The 18,614-nt window shown below is 35.7% G+C and overlaps 1 long non-coding RNA gene across 2 annotated transcripts in view; it reads right to left on the bottom strand.

Annotated features, from left to right (window-relative positions):
• Nucleotides 1-707: 707 nt before the first annotated feature.
• LOC109680712 (uncharacterized) overlaps nucleotides 708-18,614 on the bottom strand; it is a 59,200-nt gene continuing 41,293 nt past the window's right edge. For both annotated transcript variants that reach the window (XR_012441869.1, XR_012441872.1), the window contains one exon: nucleotides 708-767. This is a non-coding gene — a long non-coding RNA (uncharacterized lncRNA). The remainder of the gene's footprint in view (nucleotides 768-18,614) is intronic.

Raw genomic sequence — 18,614 nt, 5'->3', positions numbered from 1 at the left:
AGTATTAGCCTTACAATAGCTAAATATGGACAAACATCAAATGCCAAAGCACTTCTTGTACTAGAGAACATCTTTTATTTAGTAACATTTGCCTCATACATACAAACCTGTGATTCCTGAAATAATAAGTAAAATTAATCCTTTTCTAATGATTTTCCTTTATGCTATTGGTTTCTTGCCAAATTCATCATCTGGATTAATAGCCCCTAAATTTAAGATCAGGATTAATTTTCATTTGAAAGGCTGCAGATTTTGTGCCTTATTTAACTCTGCAAAAAGAATTTTATGTTCTTTTTAATCTTTAACATTTATTGCCCTTTAAGAAATGTCAGAATAGGGCTCAGAAAAAAAGAAAAGAAAAAATACACATAAACCTGAGACAGTGATTCTATATTAGAAGATAAGTAAGTAAAAAGTAGCCTTTTCTCAATAGTGTTGTCTGGACCTACCTTCCTTTCTTCCTTTCTCCCTTCCTCCCTTCCTTCATCCATATCTTTCTTTTGCTATAGGTTCAAATGCTACTAGCAGGTTGTTTTATGAAAACTTTGCAATAAATTAACTTATGATATTTAGAATTTCAAGCTTGGTTCTAATTTATCAACCATGCATGTGAATTGTGAATTTTAAAAATGCAATTGTTTTGTGATGGTTTTAGAATATAAAGTGATACCTCAAGATCTGGAAAATATCTCAAGATTCCATAGGATCCAAAGCTGTCGCTCTTCACTAATTCACCAGCAGTTCAGATTCTGTGTTTTACACTCTGTCTGAAAGAAACAATAGAATAAAGTACTTGACATGTGTCAGAAAACACATGGGTACGCAAAATGCTTGGAGGACACAAGTGGTGTCCTATGAAGACCACAGCTATCGAAGGGTTACAAGAAACATTCCCATTCTCTGAGGAATGTTATCTTTTCCCTTTTTTGTTTCAATAAGTATTTCTCATTTAAGTTAGCTTTGAAAACACACTGCTGTCTTCTGAAGCCATGGTAATGGTCTATTCTGCTTGCATTTCAGTGTCTCTGACCAAGAGTAAGTTACAGATTGTCATGTAATCAAGTATGAGGGAAGGTCTGAAGCTCACCTCTGTCACTGAATTATGTGACCTCAGAAAAAGCCAAGCTCTGAGTTCCAGTTTCTTTCACTGTGAGAGTATAGTAATAATTTGCATAGAATGATATGAATAGTTGAGAAAAATTAATTTAATATACCTTCTCCCAGTAAACATAAGGTTGATATGCTTTTTAATCTGCATTCAAACCTACCCCAGCTCCTTCCCCAGCAATGTTTGGGTGTCCCTCCTTTCTCTCTCCTTAATACCTAGAAATCACATGCTCAATCTTATTATACAATAAAATTAGTTTTAAGTAAGCCAATATGCAGATACATGATTAATAATCAGCTACAAAAGGAGGTCAATAATGATCCTAAAAGATCTGAAAAACTCCACCAAAAATTCCTAAATGCCATAAATAGCTTCAGCAAAGTAGCAGGATACAAAGTCAACATACAAAAATCAGTAGCCTTTCTATACAACAACAATGAACAGATTGAGAAAGAATATAGGAAAACAATTCTATTTACAATAGCCTCAAAAAAAAATCAAATACTTAGGAATAAATTTAACAAAGGATGTGAATGACCTCTACAAGGAAACCACTGAAGAACAAAATCGAGGAAGACTACAGAAGATGAAAAGATCTCCCATACTCATGGATTGGTAGAATTAACATAGTAAAAAATGGCTATACTACCAAAAGCAATCTACATGTTTAATGCAATTCCCATCAAAATCCCAGTGACATTCATCACAGAGATTGAAAAATCTACCCTAAAGTTCATTTGGCAACACAAGAGACCACGAATAGCCAAGGCAATACTCAGCAAAAAGTGCAATGCTGGAGGTATCACAATACCTGACTTCAAACTATATTACAAAGCAATAGCAATAAAAACAGCATGGAATTAGCACAAAAACTGATATGAAGACCAGTGGAACAGAATAGAGGACCTAGATATGAATCTACACAGCTATGCCCACCTAATTTTTGACAAAGGTGCCAAAAACATACAATAGAGAAAAGACAGCCTCTTCAACAAATGTTGCTAGGAAAGCTGGTTATCTGCCTACAGAAAACTGAAACTAGATCCATGCCTGTTACCCTGTACAAATATCAATTCAAAGTGGATTAAGGACTTTAATATCAGACCTGAAACATTGAAGCTAGTACTGGAAAGAGCAGGGAATACTTTGGAAGCAATAGGTATAGGCAAGGACTTGCTCAATAGAACTCAAGTGGCTCAGCAACTAAGAGAAAGGATGGACAAATGGGACTACATGAAATTAAATAGCTTCTGCACAGCCAAAGAAATGGTCCCTAAATTGAAAAGGCCATCTGCAGAATATTTGCTAGCTATTCATCAGACAAGGGACTGATAACCAGAATATACAGGGAGCTCAAAAAATTAAACTCCCCCAAAATCAATGATCCAATAAAGAAACGGCAACTGAACTGAACAGAACTTTTTCTTTTTTTTTTTCTTTTTCTTTTATTATTCATATGTGCATACAAGGCTTGGTTCATTTCTCCCCCCTGCCCCCACCCCCTCCCTTACTACCCACTCCGCCCCCTCCCTCTCCCCCCCCAATACCCAGAAGAAACTATTTTGCCCTTATTTCTAATTTTGTTGTAGAGAGAGTATAAGCAATAACAGGAAGGGACAAGGGTTTTTGCTGGTTGAGATAAGGATAGCTATACAGGGCATTGACTCACATTGATTTCCTGTGCGTGGGTGTTACCTTCTAGATTAAATCTTTTTGATCTAACCTTTTCTCTAGTACCTGTTCCCCTTTTCCTATTGGCCTCAGTTGCTTTTAAGGTATCTGCTTTAGTTTCTCTGCGTTAAGGGCAACAAAGGAAGAAATCCAAATGACTAAAAAGCATATGAAAAAATGTTCACCATCCCTGGCCATAAAGAAAATCACACTAAGATTCCACCTCACTCCTATTAGAATAGCTATCATCAAGAACACCACCACCAACAAATGTTGGTGAGGCTGTGAGGAAAAAGGAATCCTCATACACTGCGGGTGGGAATGTAAGCTAGTACAACTACTATGGAAAACAATATGGAGGCTTCTTAAAAAAACTAAACATAGACTTGCTATCATATGATCCAACAATACCACTCCTAGATATATATCTGAAGGAATGTGAGTCAGGTTAGAATAGAGGCACCTGCACAGCCATGTTTATTCAGCATTATTCACAATAGCTAAGCTATGGAAACAGCCAAGATGCCCCACTACTGATGAATGGATTAAGAAAATGTGGTATTTACACACAATGGAATTTTGCTCAACCACAAAGAAGAATGAAATTTTGTCATTTGCAGGTAAATGGATGGAATTGGAGAATATCATCTTAAGTGAAGTTAGCCAAGCTCAGAATCAAAAGCAGCATGTTCTCTCTCATATGTGGACTGTAGACCTAAAACAAATGCACCAATATTATGGGACATTAGTCACACTAAGGGGAGGCTGTGCAAGGGAGAGATAGGGCAAGGGAAGGAAACCAAAAACTTGAATGTGGTTGATGTACTCATGGTACAGGAATGAATATAGAAATTTTAAACTGGCCATGGCCACCATGGGAAGCTGACCAAGGGGGAGTGAAGAGGACTGGAAGAGGTGAGTCAATTGGGGCTGTAATATACATATGCATGGGAACAACAAAATGAAACTCCCTGTGTAGCTATCTTTATCTTAAACTAGCAAAACACCATGTTTCTCATTTTATCTTATACGTTTTTCCTTCTACAAAATCAAAGAACAGGAGGGTTGGACAGGTTGGGGGCGGTTGATGCTGGTGGGAGGGGGGAGGTGGCAGGGAAAGGCGTAGGAAGATAAATATGGTGCAAACAGTGTATATACATGTATGTAAATGCAAGAATGAAACCTGTTGAAACTGTTCCAGGAATCAGGGGAGGGAAGATGGGGGAGAGTAGTGGAGGGGGGGATTCACCAACGATAAATTTGTTACATTTTAAGATCCTTTATAAATGCTGCAGTGTACTCCCACCCAGTACAACAAAAACAAAAAATAGAAAGTCAATAGGAAAAAGGAATTTACTGGTGCCCCATATAGACTTGGAGACTAAAGTATGTTTACTGAAGGGATTAACAAAAGCAATATTAGACCTCTCACAATCTAAAGAAATGTAACTTTTTCATATTTATTTGAATCAACTTTAATTTCTGAAAACTAGAAGAAAGATAATATGAGTATAGGAGTACAGTAAAATTTGAACTCCTGCTTCTTTTTTTTTTTTTTTTTTTGTGGAATTGGGGCTCCAGGCCTACACCTTGAGCCACCCCACCAGCCCTATTTTATGATGGATTCTTTTGAAATAGGGTCTCATGAACTATTTGTCCAGGCTGGCCTCAAACTGTGATCCTCCTGATTTCTGCCTTCTGAGTAGCTAGGATTACAGGCATGAGACACCGGTACCCAACTGAATTCCCTGTTTCTGAAGGGCAGGTCAGTGAAACTTTTTACCTGCAGAACTGATGGTATTATTTGCTAAACACTTCCATGAATCTTTGGCTCAGAAAGGATGTGCCTATTGGAATATTATGGATATATGAGAATGAGGAAAAAGAAGACCAAATGGTTGTGAAATAACAAAGATGAAATTTTAGATTTATGTAAGTTATCTTAAAAAGAAAGGGCAAAGGACTTGTAAAACAGTCTAAAAGGATATGTTAGGGAAAATAAAAGTTATTTGAGTATCAGTAAAGGAGGGATAAAGGGGAAAAGGGAGAAAGAGTGGTAGAAGTAAGAAGTGAATTTTTAATACTGATATTTATCACACATTTTTTATTTTAAGTAAGTAATCCAGTTATATATTTGAAAAGAAACAGAAAAATCTAAAAGAACTACATGTAACTGACCTCTCACCTGCTCAGTTGACAGATGCTATATTTCCCAATTAATAACCCATATTCTAGATTTTTAGGATTTCTTCTAGAGATACTTAAGCAAACATGATTATAGACATTTTCCTTTTTACACAAAACGTAGCATATCATTAAAATTATATTGATTCTTGGTTGTTTTCATTTCAGATATGCTTTGTGAAATTTTCCATGTGGGTAGGTAATAAAGTCCCTGTCTTTAACAGCTGCATATTATTCTACTTTATCGATGTAACACAATTTATTTAACATGTTTTTAATAGATAGAAATGTGTCTCAAGCTCAGTTATATACAACGAGTAATTTTCTACAGGTTAACATATATGCCCTTATTTCTAGAATAAACTCTTCAACATGTACTTGGTAGACTAATGTGTATATAACTTGATAGTTTTTGGTAGCTCCAGTTTTTCATTTGTAGTGATTAAGATGTTTGTGATCCATATACTTTCCACTACTCTAATCCTTCAAAAATAAAAACTCTTGATGCAATGTTGGATTAATGCTTTTAAGGTGAATTAAGTAATGGTACAATGAAACAAACTGGGGCCTTAATCCTTCTTCATTGAGTCCAAAATGTCAAAATGGCATCGTGTGATTTGTGAAGCACTCACCCCAGGTTCCAGGGAGTAGTGGCAGGAAAGCCTCCAGGTAGGGAGCAGCAGAGGAACAAGCTGTAGCATAGGCTGCCTCCAGAGGACATGAAAAACGTGTCCTGTTCCATAAATGCACTAGGTAAGGTGGACCCTTGGAAAGATGTCAAATACTTTCTGTTTAAAAAACATCATTAAAGGAACGTTTAGACCTGAATTTACTCATATTCTCTCCTCAGTTCTCCACTTTCTACTATATAAGTTTAATGAGGAACTGTTTAGTATCTGGAAGTTTCCACTAACCATGGGACATTTAGATACCAACATTATAGAAAAATATAATTCATCCTCAAATAAATTTGCCCCACAGCACAATTTCACATGGCAGCAAACATCTTCCTTGTGTCAAAGGTATGAAATCACTGGTTACTAAATTTGACTACAGCGTGGATGGTTTCTAAGAAGAATGATGCTTTAGAAATGGCTTTTTAAAGATTAAACTATTAAGGACACAATAATGAAGACCTAGATTGAAAATCTTAACATTATTCTTGGGAAAAATAAGATGTATAAAAGTATTTTTAGATCCAGCAAAAATTGATTTATAATTTTTAAACTTACTGATGCAAATTATGATTAGAACTACCATAATTTTCCCACATTTGCTTTCATATCTTACAGAAATAGTACCTATATTTTTAAGCAAAGCACCTTCTCTTCCACTCACTCCCAAAAAATCCCAGAGATTTAGAAAAGGTTCTAAAGAACTTTCTATAGATTTAAATTTTCATTCTTCAAATTCCAAGGGTTCTGCAAAAGTGCTTAAGGGTTTCTATTAATATTTTATTTTAACTTCTTTTTTTAAAAAATTATATTTTTGAACTATAATAAAAAGTCCTTTGAGTTAATATGCCAGAAAACTTTAATACCGATAGCCATCATCCATTAACTTGTGGTATCTATCAGGTTACTTACTTTGACACAAAACTTGTAATAAATAATTTGCTATTTCTCTACCTAGCTGTGAAAGTCTTATAAGTATAGCATTAGTTGAAATAGTTGCCGATCTACAACAGGTCTTTCTTTTTATTTCAAGCCTGTGCTTGTGCTCTGAATAAAACAAAATCAAACACCAGAACTTTCAAAGAGTTTAGTTGAAAGGCAGGTGGGCTCAAGTAAAATTATTCTTCATGTCTTCAACTCATGGAAAAACAGTCAGCATAAAACATAAGCACACAACTCACTCTTCTGAGATATTTGTTATAGTTTTCTAACACTTAGTATACGAGGTATTTGTTGGATGCTTCTTGACTTAGGACTTTTAATTTTTTCCTTAGTAAAATGAAGTAATATTTTTGAAACTAAAAGTGGACTACTGCTTTATTACTGTGTTAAATATAACTATGCATTGAACAGAAAAGCACTAATTCTGAAGAACCTACTTTCAAGAGCATTGGTGATCACGTAGTCTATCCACTAAAGAAGGCTCAGTCATAAAATGTGGACTCTTCTGAGGTAATCATGAGTAATGAATTCCAGAGTTTACCAGGCTAAAAGTCATTGGTTATTTGGGGCAGAAAGCCAGTTCAAGTATATCGACTGAAACAAAATATCACCATTGTTCTCTAATAAAGCAGATTAGCTAAATGTGTTTAAGTAACTAAATAGCCATTATAGCATTTCTCCATTTCCTTGCTAATAATATTATTAGCACATTAACACACGTAAAGCAAAAACAGACTGGGGGTGTGGCTCAAGTGAGAGAGCACCTGCCTGGCAAACTTGAGGCCCTCAGTCCAAACCACAATCTCTTCCAAAAAAAAGAAAGTTGGTTGGATTCTCTCCTAAATTAACATGACGTGGAACCACTGAAGAATCTCCTCTTCTCCCTTCAGATCATGAAAGACCTATGTGTTCCCTCTGAGCAGCAAAGAGCAAAATTTTCCTGGCTCAAGTTCCAGCCTGTTCTTGAGGCATAGACAACACCCAACAAAGACGCAAGCCTGGAGACTTGGCTCCTTTTGGAAAGCAAGTTTATCAAAATATCTCCAGGAGCATAGGTTTCTGCCTATGAGGAATTCTGCTCATAGGATCATCTGGCTTCAATGAAAATAAAACAGAAATAAATTGGATGCCGGGCCTCATAAAACTGCAACTGTCACATTTGTTCTCATTGGTTGATTTATAACAGATATTAAATTTCTACTTTAATAATTACCTGTGAATAATATCGCATGCTTTTTGATATTGAGCTTCTCCCTAAGTTTTTATTTTAAAATGGATGAGAGGAAAGCTGCTAAAATAATAAAGCAAATAAAACTCAAACCCCTCTGGTTGTATTCCAGGTACTCATTTGATTGATTGAAAAAGCAAAAGCCAACACAGTTAAGTGATTTGCCCAAAGTCTCTTAGGTTTTTAATGGCATGAGTACTGCTAAAATAGTTTAGATATTAGTCTGGATATTTTGTAGTTATAAGATATATAGATGCTATTTTAAGCATAACTAAAAGGGTATAGATAGCTAAGAAAAAATCACTCTTCTCCCTTCTTGAGTATTCAACTGAGTATTGACCAGCAAATGTGTGGGAGAAAATTATCCAAGGATAAAAGAAAGGCATGCAAAAAGCACTCAAAAGACCAGCAGCCCAATTTTACTACTGCCTGTTAGAATGGAAAACCTCAACATAGACAAGACCTTGGGTAGAAAATACATCTGTCCTTTTCCCAATATCGGGGAACAATAGCCCTAGAGTGAGTCTTAAAGCAAGACCAAAAAGGTACAACAAAGATTCACCATACAAAATGTAAAATTCATAATTTTCCAAACTTATATTTTCAAAGCAGAAAAATGGAAATCAATAAAACTGACCCCAAACTGGCATGGATGTTAGGATTAGTAGACAAAGGCATTTGAAAAGATAAATCTGCACATATGAATAAAAAAATAAATAAATAAATAAAAGATAAATCTGCATTCCATGTGTTCAAAAAGTTAGGAGACACAAAGAGATTAGAAAGACACAAATTAAACTTATTGAGATACAATCAACACTGTATTTGAATAACAGTTTAGTAGTTTCTTAAAACTAAAATACACTTATCATTTAGTCATTCCACTCCGTGTGCCCTAAAGAAATAAGAACATTTTCCAAAACAAAGACTTATGCACAAATCTTCATAGCAACATAATTTTTAATAGCCCAAAGGTGGAAACAGCCTAAATGTCCATCAAAATTGAATGGATAAACTAGAATATCCACATAATGGAATACTACTCAGCAATAAAATGAATAAACTGATTCATGCTACATTGATGAATCTCACATAACTGTGCTGAGTAAAAAAACAAAAAGTGGGTACATAATATCTGATTCCATTTATATAACAGTCTATGAATGGAGAACATACAGTCTAGTGACAGTAAGCTAATGGTTGCCTAGGAAGGAATGTCTGAGAGTGTGGCAAGGCAGAGGACAAGAAAACTTTCGGGTAAGGATGGATATGTTCATTTTCTTGATTGTTTTTCAGAGTGTATCTTTGTGTCAAAACATATTAAATTGTACACTTAAATGTATGCACTTGTTTTCCAACTGGCTTTAGAGAGTCAAAGAAATTCTGTTAGGTAATCTTTTGAGAAGAGTCTGTATTTGATTTCATATCAAAAAGCATATTTCTGTATAGCTATCTTCAACTCAACTAGCAAAAACGCTTTGTCTTCCTTATTAGGCTTGTCTCTTTTCTTCAACAAAACTAGTGATAAAGGCAGAACAGGACCTGCCTGGAACTGAGCGGGGAAGGGGAGAGAGAGTGGGGAGGGGGGAAGGGGAGAGAAATGACCCAAACAATGTTTGCACATGTGAATAAAAGAATTTTAAAAAAAGCATTTACTCATTTTAAATAATGCTTACAATATACACTGCAAAAGAATCCCAGAGAGGGAATTGATATCTGCAGATTCTGTTTAGAAAGATATTTTAATCAAATTCACAGCAAAAATATTAGCCAAGACAGTTGCTAGAGTCAAAATTATACAACACAACCAAATACAGTACTCATTATGAGGTCTATTCCAAATTGCTCAGATTCTTACTTTTTGGAAGATCAGGATTTATTTTGTAGCAAAAGATAGATTATGAAGCCCACTAAAGATTATACTGACATTCTTATGTCAACTTGTCATTTAGGTATTCCTTCCTAAAATTTTTTTTTTTTTTTATCCTGAGGGTTGAACTCAGGGCCTTATGCATGCTAAGCAAGTACTCTACCATTGGGCTACATTCCCAGCTCCTTACTCAGTCTTGATACTCACCTTTAAATGCTATAGAGCACAATTATTTTGATCCATAAGTCATTACTTTTCTAAGTAAAATTGTTTTATTTCCAGTAATGCTGGCAGTAGTTGTTACAACATATAAGGGTGATATGATATCTATCAGAACACACTTAGAACCCAAGCAACATTTCTTGGTAACCCTGATTCTATATATGATCTATTCACACTCATTTTCTCTTCATCTTCTCACAGGAGTTATGTTCATTGTCATGAATCTTGCCACATCATCTCTGTTTACAGAGATGAGACAAAGTTAATTTAGTTAATTCACCACAAGTACACAGAGTAATAATTTTCTAAATCCCTTGTAAATAGATAATTTAATATTAGAAAAATGTGAAAAGTTTTGACCCTGGCATGAATACATAATGTAATTTGATCAGTGAGCTTGCAAACTGGCATGAAAAATGATTAATAATGGCTCAATTGTTAATCTTATTCAGCCTGCTCAATTTGTGCAGCAAAGAATGTTGTGAATTGATAAGTTGACATGACTTCTTTTGAAGTTTTAAATTGGGTGCCTCAGGCCCTAAGTTTATTATATTCTGAAGGTTCATACATTCATAAAATGGGTTAGATGTTTAGCTCACTATTGTGATATCAGTCAGTATCCACTCTCACTTTCTTGGACAAAGAAAATTCTGAAAGACATTTTTTCACTGCTTCATAGATTTCAGAATGGCACATGTTCTTTTTCTTCCTTTATACTACAGTCTTTTGTAATAGGCTCACAACAATACTCTGTTGACATGGATAAATCGACATGACTCTTCTCAACAGTATCTCATCTCTGTGTTTATTGTGAAACTGAAATCTGGAAGCAGCCAGTTCAATTGTATGACAAATGTACTTAAAAATGTTACATCAATTTAACACTCAATAGCATTTTCACAGAACACAAAAAGCAATTATTTTATATTTTAGTTCTCACAAAAACCATGCAAGTGGTGGTATTATTAACAACTCTTAAAAGAAGTGAACATGAAGCCCAGAGATTTTTCCTAAACCACAAGACTAGATAGCAAGTGGGAAAATGAGTCAGAATCCAGACATCCTCACTCAGTGTACTCAGTGCACCTGCATCAGTGCACCTCACTGTTCAGACTTACCCAAAGTTCACCTAAAGTCAAGTAAGTTATGCTGAGGATTTTTGCCTCCCTTTAAGAGATTTTAGCTATTAACACCATAAAAGTTACTGTGGTATTAAGATACAAATTAGTAAACCCTAAAAGCATGATATTGAAAAAATAGGGAAAAAATCCATGTTATTCAGATCTAGACCCTATCATTAAAATTCACTTATTTCTACAATGCTCCATGTTGATAAGTTTCAGTAACTATTTGAATGATCACAACGTATTTTAAGTACATATACCACATAAAATTGTTTTCAGTGTGTAATTAGAAAATGATCCTTGATTTTTCCTTTTTTGTAGTCAAAAATTGTATGTATAGAATGCAATACACTTCAGTTTCTCTCTAATTTTCTAAAAAAATTGATTCATGCTAAAAATTGCTAGCATTAATGTTTATATACATTTTCAGATAATATAGTCATTTTCAGGTTAAGTAATCATCATGTAATTTACAACATCTTTAAACCATTTGTTTTGTCATGAAAGTGATATTTCACATAAAGAACAGTATTTCCTGAATCCTACCAAAGGGTAAATTACTAAAAAATGATTAAAAGGGGAAATGATAATTATTAAAAAGGAAATCTTATAATAAATGGCTTCTATCTCTAATTACAAAATTCTTTCCTGAGATTGATGATATTAGCATAATTCCTGTTATTAAATTGTATGCAGACCATCACGTTCCACACCCTCACTGGTCCAGTATAAATGTATGACGCACTGTGTGATACAGGATTTTCTATATCCTTTCATTCTTATGTGATACTCATTACCTACATTGACATTACAAGTCCACCATTATCTGGCTGTATCCTATTATTTTATCCTTATATCCCAGTTTTTGAACTCTTGGGCACTTTGCAGTCTAGTCAAACTGGAATCTTTCATATTTTAGACATGTTTCTCGTCTCCATTCCTTTAATAAGATTTTTCCATCATCTGTGCTGCTCTTCCTTCATGTCTGACTGCTGAAATTTTGTTCCTATAAAGTCTATCCTCTTTGATCCTTCCCCAGCTCCACTTACCACAAACGTCCTACCTGGAGAATTAAAAAAGAACAAATGTTGTTAATAAATACAGAATGTGTGACGGTATTGATCTGATCTTAGTGATTCACATACATGAATTCAGGTAACAAAGTTGTGCCTTACCATAGATTTTGTATTTCTACATTTAATATTTTTTTATTTCAGTCTGCTGGATTCCTCTTTATGAGCAGAGTTCTAGGTCTTACCAATGTTTGTCAATCAACTTGGTTGTCACTAAGTCTTTGCAACCTTTCCCAAAGTCCCCTTATTTGTAGCTTTTATATAACTCCTATTAGAATTTTGAGTCATAATTTAGTATTATAGTTTCTATTTCTTCAGCACTATAGGTAAGAACTATGTTAAAGAATAAATTGACTTACAAAGATTCTATGGTACAGATACTACCATTACCCTAATTTTACACCTAAAATATCTAAGACCCAGACAGTTAAACAGCTTGTCACTCAGCTAGCTAACCCAAATCCTATGATCTGGGAAAGCATGTTTGCATTAGAGCCCCACTTCTACAGAGGTTTGAAGGATAACCATGACTATTAAGGAAACGTGTCATGACTTTGACCAGCCTCCAAAATCCCTGACAGGCCTGAAAGTTGTTGTCCAGCTAATGCAAGGGCAGGATGGCAATAAACAAACTGTCCCACCTGTAACCAAATTACAATTTGTGAAAACAGATTGAATTGACTTAATCAGTAATTTTTTTTTGAGACAGGGTCTTGCTACAGAGCCCAGGCTGGCCTTGAACTCACAGTCCTGCCTCAGCCTCCACAGTGTTAGAATTATGAATGTGCACCAGCACACCTACTTCATCTTATTTTATTGTATTGAGTCAATCTAAGTATAAAGGAAACTTGAAAACTATCTAAAGAGAAATGTATGCTTGTGTCATGATATTCTCTGTTCTTTAAAAATGTTCATAAATCTATAAAGAATAATAAAGCCATATTTTATAAAGAACTTCAATATCTTTGGATGAAAGCATCAACTACAAACTTTCCAACTGCCAGAATAATCTTTTGTTAAACCTCTACCATTTGCAAAAATCCTACTTAGTGAAAGAAGTAAGAATGTATCAGAGATTCCAGCTCTGCCCTCATTTCTAATTATATTAGATTCTTTCACGTGTACCATAGGGCATTGTGGCAACAGTGGACTACATATTTTAAAGTAGTCGAAAAACACTGAGAGTCCCAGGGACAATCTCAAAATAGGGCATCCATTTATTCCTGGAAGAAGAGGTGTAAAATATGGCTTCACAAAAGCTGAGTATTTTAAATAAAAACTGCTAAGTCCAATGAGTGTGGTTGTAAACTATCCTCTGCATCTTCAACATCATATGTATTGACCATTTCCTTATTTGCTCTCAAGTGAGCCCTAATGATATTTATTATGTTCTTTAGTAAATCACTATGGGAATAATCCGTTTGCTGTATCACAAAGAAAGGGGTTAATTTGTGCTAGCCAGGGTACTTGAAGACACAACCTGAGGCTGGGCACACTGACTAACACCTGCAATCCCAGCTCCTTGGTGGAAGGGGAAATGGGGATGGAGATGGGAAGATCATGGTTTGAGGCCAGTCCAGGCCAAAACTATCTTAAGACTATCTCAAAAAACAAGCTGGGTGTGATGGTGCGTGCCCATAACCCCTAATACCTCAGAGCTAGAGGTAGTTGGATCATGGTCTGAGATTGGCTTAGGCAAAAAAGCATGAGACTCTGTCTGAAATAAGTAAATCAAAAAGGGATGGCATTGTGGCTCAAGTGGTAGAGGGCTTGCCTAGCAAGCTTGAAGCCCTGAGTTCAAACCCCAGTACCACCAAAAGAGAGAGAGAGGGAGAGAACCTGTGGTAATTCAGGAGCTTTGGGGTAAGAGCTGAGCACTGCAGACAGACTTAAGAGACCTACAGAGCAGAACCAATGATGCATTTCATCACAGTCATGGTGAAAGCTCATCATTGCTATCTGTGTTTCTTTATCAGCTTTTATTGCTGTAAATAAATTGTACTCATGTACCTCATTCATTTTAATTCTTGGAAACCCAAAGAAACTCTTACATGAATATAGATGAGGAGCAAACACATAGGCTTCAAGATTTTTGTGTTAGCCTCAGAAATGACTACATCCATATAACTCTCATGAATATAGAGAGAGTTGTAAAGCTAAAAAACAGAAGGCTTCTCATTTAAGAAGTGAAAAATCTCAAGAAAGTTCAATTTATTAATAGAAATCAGTGTTTATCATGACTAATTATTGTTCTATTTTATCTCCAATAACTGGCTATATTTAATGTTAACTCAACAAATAAACTACCATTGAAAAAATTTTTAATTCACCTAATACAGAATTATATATGATTTCAAAGCTTGCATCCTGAATAATTTTTTTCAGAACAGGGCTTCTTTGGACAGTAAGTACCTTGTGGGCAGAGATTATGTTATTTTTCTTTCCCTCTCACTTCTCACAGCCCCTAACATGTAATAGCACTTCAACATTTGCTGGACAAAGAAGTCATAGAAGTATAAGGGGAACAGACAGAAAGGTGGCTTCCTTTATCAAAAAGTCTACTAGATGACAGAAAATGGTTGTTGTTGCAATTAGCAGACTTATCTGGAAATGCCTTGGAAGCCTGTTCTGGGCAGGCTGTATAAGGAACAATTTTGGATAGTGGAGAAGGGTAATAAGTAAATCTCTCAGCACCCCAAGTGGAACCACACCTTCCAGCTTCCAAAGGCACTGTTGCCCTTCCCCAGCAGGAGGGGCCATAACATCCCATGTGCTCAGAGTCTCCCGGTGCTGGGCAGCTGGCATTCCCAGATAATGTGTTAGCAGCTGATAACCCAAATCTAGACTGCCTGGTGCCATGCTGCCAGATGAGCTAGTCCTCAGGATTGCACTATAGTGAGAGCAACTGAAGTGGAGTGAGGTTGGTCCACCAGTATGCACACCCACACAGCTGTGCTCCACTGGACTTGTGCATGCCTGTCATCAGCATGATGGGAGGAGCAGGGAAATTCCTAACTCATGCCTTCTCTTCTCTTTCCTCAGTAAACCTATTCCTTAATGCACACCATAATATTCCCAAGTCCTATGGCATGACAAATGGAAACTGAAGGGATGAATTTTTGCCTGACAAGATACTATTATCTACTCACTATATGTCACTTCGATTCAATGAGCATTTCTTGGATGTTTACTATGTGCAAAGCTCTGGTTAGACAGTATTCATAAAGGCAAACATTAATGATTTATAATTTATTCTACCTGGTAAATCATAATCTGGTTGTGGAGATACTTAAAGAATCAATATTTAATTAGGCATACAAAAGGTACTATGGGCACCAGACACAGTGGTACATGTCTGTAATCCCAGCTCTTGGGAGGCAGAGGCAGGAGGATCACAAGTTCTAGGTAGCCTGAGCTACACGGTGAGTTCTAGGTCTGCTTGGGCTGTGCAGTGAAACCCTGTCTCTCAAAGAGAGAGAGAGAGAGAGAGGAAGGAGGAAGAAGGTGAAAGGAAGAAAAGAATGAGGGAGGAAAAGATAGGAAAGGAGGGACAGGAAGTGAAAGACAGCAGGGAGTAGTTGAGTCTGAGTAGATGAAGGAGGATTTTGGGAGACCTTATCAAGGAAATGGATTTGAAGTAAGCATTGAGTAACAGCAGAAGAACTCCAACAAGGTAAGAGCCTTCGAGGTGTCATCAGCATTCTGAGCAGAAGCACAGAAGTATTTTTAGGATAGTCAAAAATTCTATGTGATTGTAGATATAAGTTTCTGGAACAATGCCAGGAGGCTGAAAGTAGGATTGAGGTAATGTGCATTTATGAGTTCTGTGCGTGTGTATATGACACATGCACAGTGAAACATTGGCTAACAAAGGGGATACTTTCTGAGAAATGTGTCACTAGGTGATTTCATCATTGTTTCAACATTATAGAGTGCACTTACACAAGTCTAGAGGGTACAGATCAGTCAGTGACATGGCCAGAGTAAACAGGAAATGTATGAAGCGACTGCTGGCATAACACAGCACTCTGTTTTACAGTGCAGGCATTTCTTTTAAATAAATACTCTCTACAACAATGATTTAAAGTACAGTAAAGTAAATGCATAAATCAATAAAAGTCATTTCTCATTATCAAGTATTTTTGTGCACACTATTGCATGTACTTTTATACCACTGGCAGCCGAGGAGGTTTGTTTACACCAGCGTTGCCACAAACACTTGTAGGATGATGTATAGCTACATCTCCCGGCGATAGGAAGTTCTTGGCCCCATCGTGTTCTGTGGGATCATTGTCATATATGCAATTCATCATTGACTTAAACAGTATTATGTGCAAATGACCATGTGTGATTTATGTTTCATGTGAACATTAAAAATATTTCTTTCATTTTCTTAGGAAAAACAGAAGCAAAAATTAATCTCTCATTGCATAACGCACAGGCCCTCCCCAAACGGATTGCTAGACCTAGATTAATGTACAATCATAATCATGAATATCATAAGAGCAGTTGCTACAAAGAAACAAAGACAGCAGCCTTTTTTGATTAGGGGTGTGGCTCAAGTGGTAGAGTGCCTGCATACCAAGCACAAGGACCTGAGTTCTAACCCCAGCACTGCCAAAAGAGAAAAAAAAAGGCAATTTTTTCTTGGAAAGCAGAATGCCACCATATAGCATTACCTTAACTCTTAAAATAATTATAACCTATGGACGTTTATATAAATACAAAATTTCTAAAGAGCACATTAATATGCAAAGAGCATATAGTTCCAAATCCAGAAATTTATCCCAAAGAACCAATCAGAAGAATTCACAAGTATTTAATTATAAGAATGTTTACGTATTTATAGTAGACTAGCAACAACTAAGTGTTTCATATTAGAACACTGCTTAAAAATATAATGCATTCATACAACTGAGTATTATGCCTCTATTTTTCAATCACACTTTTGAAGAAAAATTAATGACATGGGTAAAAATTCTTAACACAGGCACACAAAACTGAGTAGATACTATGAACCCAATTATAAAATAGAAAAGAGGAGAGGAAATAAAGGAAAAATAAGGGAAAGCAAAGGATATGAAAAATAGGAATAAAATATTCAAAATGTTTAGCAATGTTTCTGAGTTTTTTAATTACATATCATTTTTAAATTTTGTCTATGCTGTGTGAAGAAAACATGCCTGCTGATGTTTCTTCATGCAGGGGAAGCCATATAAGTTTATCAAAGTAGGAGCCTCAAGGTTTAATGGTGCTGGATATTTAGAATATTAATGGGCTTTTAGGTAGGAAAATGAGATACAGTCTAGTTTGGAAAAATTTGAGATTCAGAGCTAAATTTTTTCCAAATGGTAAAAATGAGTGTTTTATGTGAACCTGGATGAAAAGGAATAAGGGAGCCTCAAACAGAAAAGGAAATGTCCAATATTATAAGAACCTTTGTACCCCTGCCCAGAACAATAAAATTTTTAAAAAAGAAAAAGGAAATATCCAGTATTCACAGAACTCTTTTTAAAGTTTACATATATTACTCATATTTCTTGCTCTTCATACTAGAGAGTACAATCTGTTCTCTATTATAACTCCTAAATGTTAATAAAATACTGCCTTATAGAACATCCTGGCCTTTATTTGGGGTAAGTGAGGTGACAAGGATAATGAAGTAAGAATGAAAATATCCTATACAAGGATCTCCTCAGAAATCTTAGGACTCTGTCAATTTTAAATATTTTGCAATATTTTTCTAGGTCATGAGACTCACTTTGTCTAAGGAAGATCATACCGCCACCTCAATTGACAAATATGCAGATAAGAGTTGGTACAGTAATGAAGGAGAATGAGCAGGGCCAGGCACTAGTAGCTCACTACTGTAATCCTTGCTATTCAGTAGGCAGAGATCAGGAGGATCACAGTTTGAGGCCAGTCCAGGCAAAAAGCAAGACCTTATCTCAAAAATACCCAAAACAGAAGAAAAGGGCTGATGGAGTGACTCAAATGGTAGAGCATACTTGCCTAGCAAGCATGAGCCCCTGAGTTCAAACCCCATTCTCTGCAGAGAGAGAATGAGAGAGAGAGCATGCACAAATAAAACATGGGGAGAAAATAAAATGAAATACACCCAGAGAATTGGGTAGGGTTCCTGTTCTTAGCTTATAGTCCCTAAAAAAAAGGAAGCTTTTGTAATTAAGCAAACTAAGATTCTCACTTAAGAGGCTTATAACCTTATGATGGTTATTACTATAGTATATCTTACTCATCTCTGCAGTTCCACCCTAATACTGAAGCCTAAAGAATCTAGAAATAAACAGATCTGAATTATTCAATTGCCATTGAGATCACTTAAGTTATTTCAAGAACTTTGTAGTTATGGGCAGGTCATGTAACTTAGCCAATCTGTCTTACTGGTAAAATGTCAATTCAAATGGTAGCTAAACTGTGCAGGTAAGCAAGGAGAAAATAATGTTTCTGCATAAAATAAAGTCTTGTGTAAAATAAGCTCTCCAGCTTCTATATTATAA

Source organism: Castor canadensis, chromosome 2, assembly GCF_047511655.1.
Source record: "Castor canadensis chromosome 2, mCasCan1.hap1v2, whole genome shotgun sequence".
NCBI classification, from domain to species: Eukaryota; Metazoa; Chordata; class Mammalia; order Rodentia; family Castoridae; genus Castor; species Castor canadensis.
The sequence above is the reverse complement of the archived record's forward strand: the minus strand, read 5'-3'. Positions and strand labels throughout refer to the sequence as shown.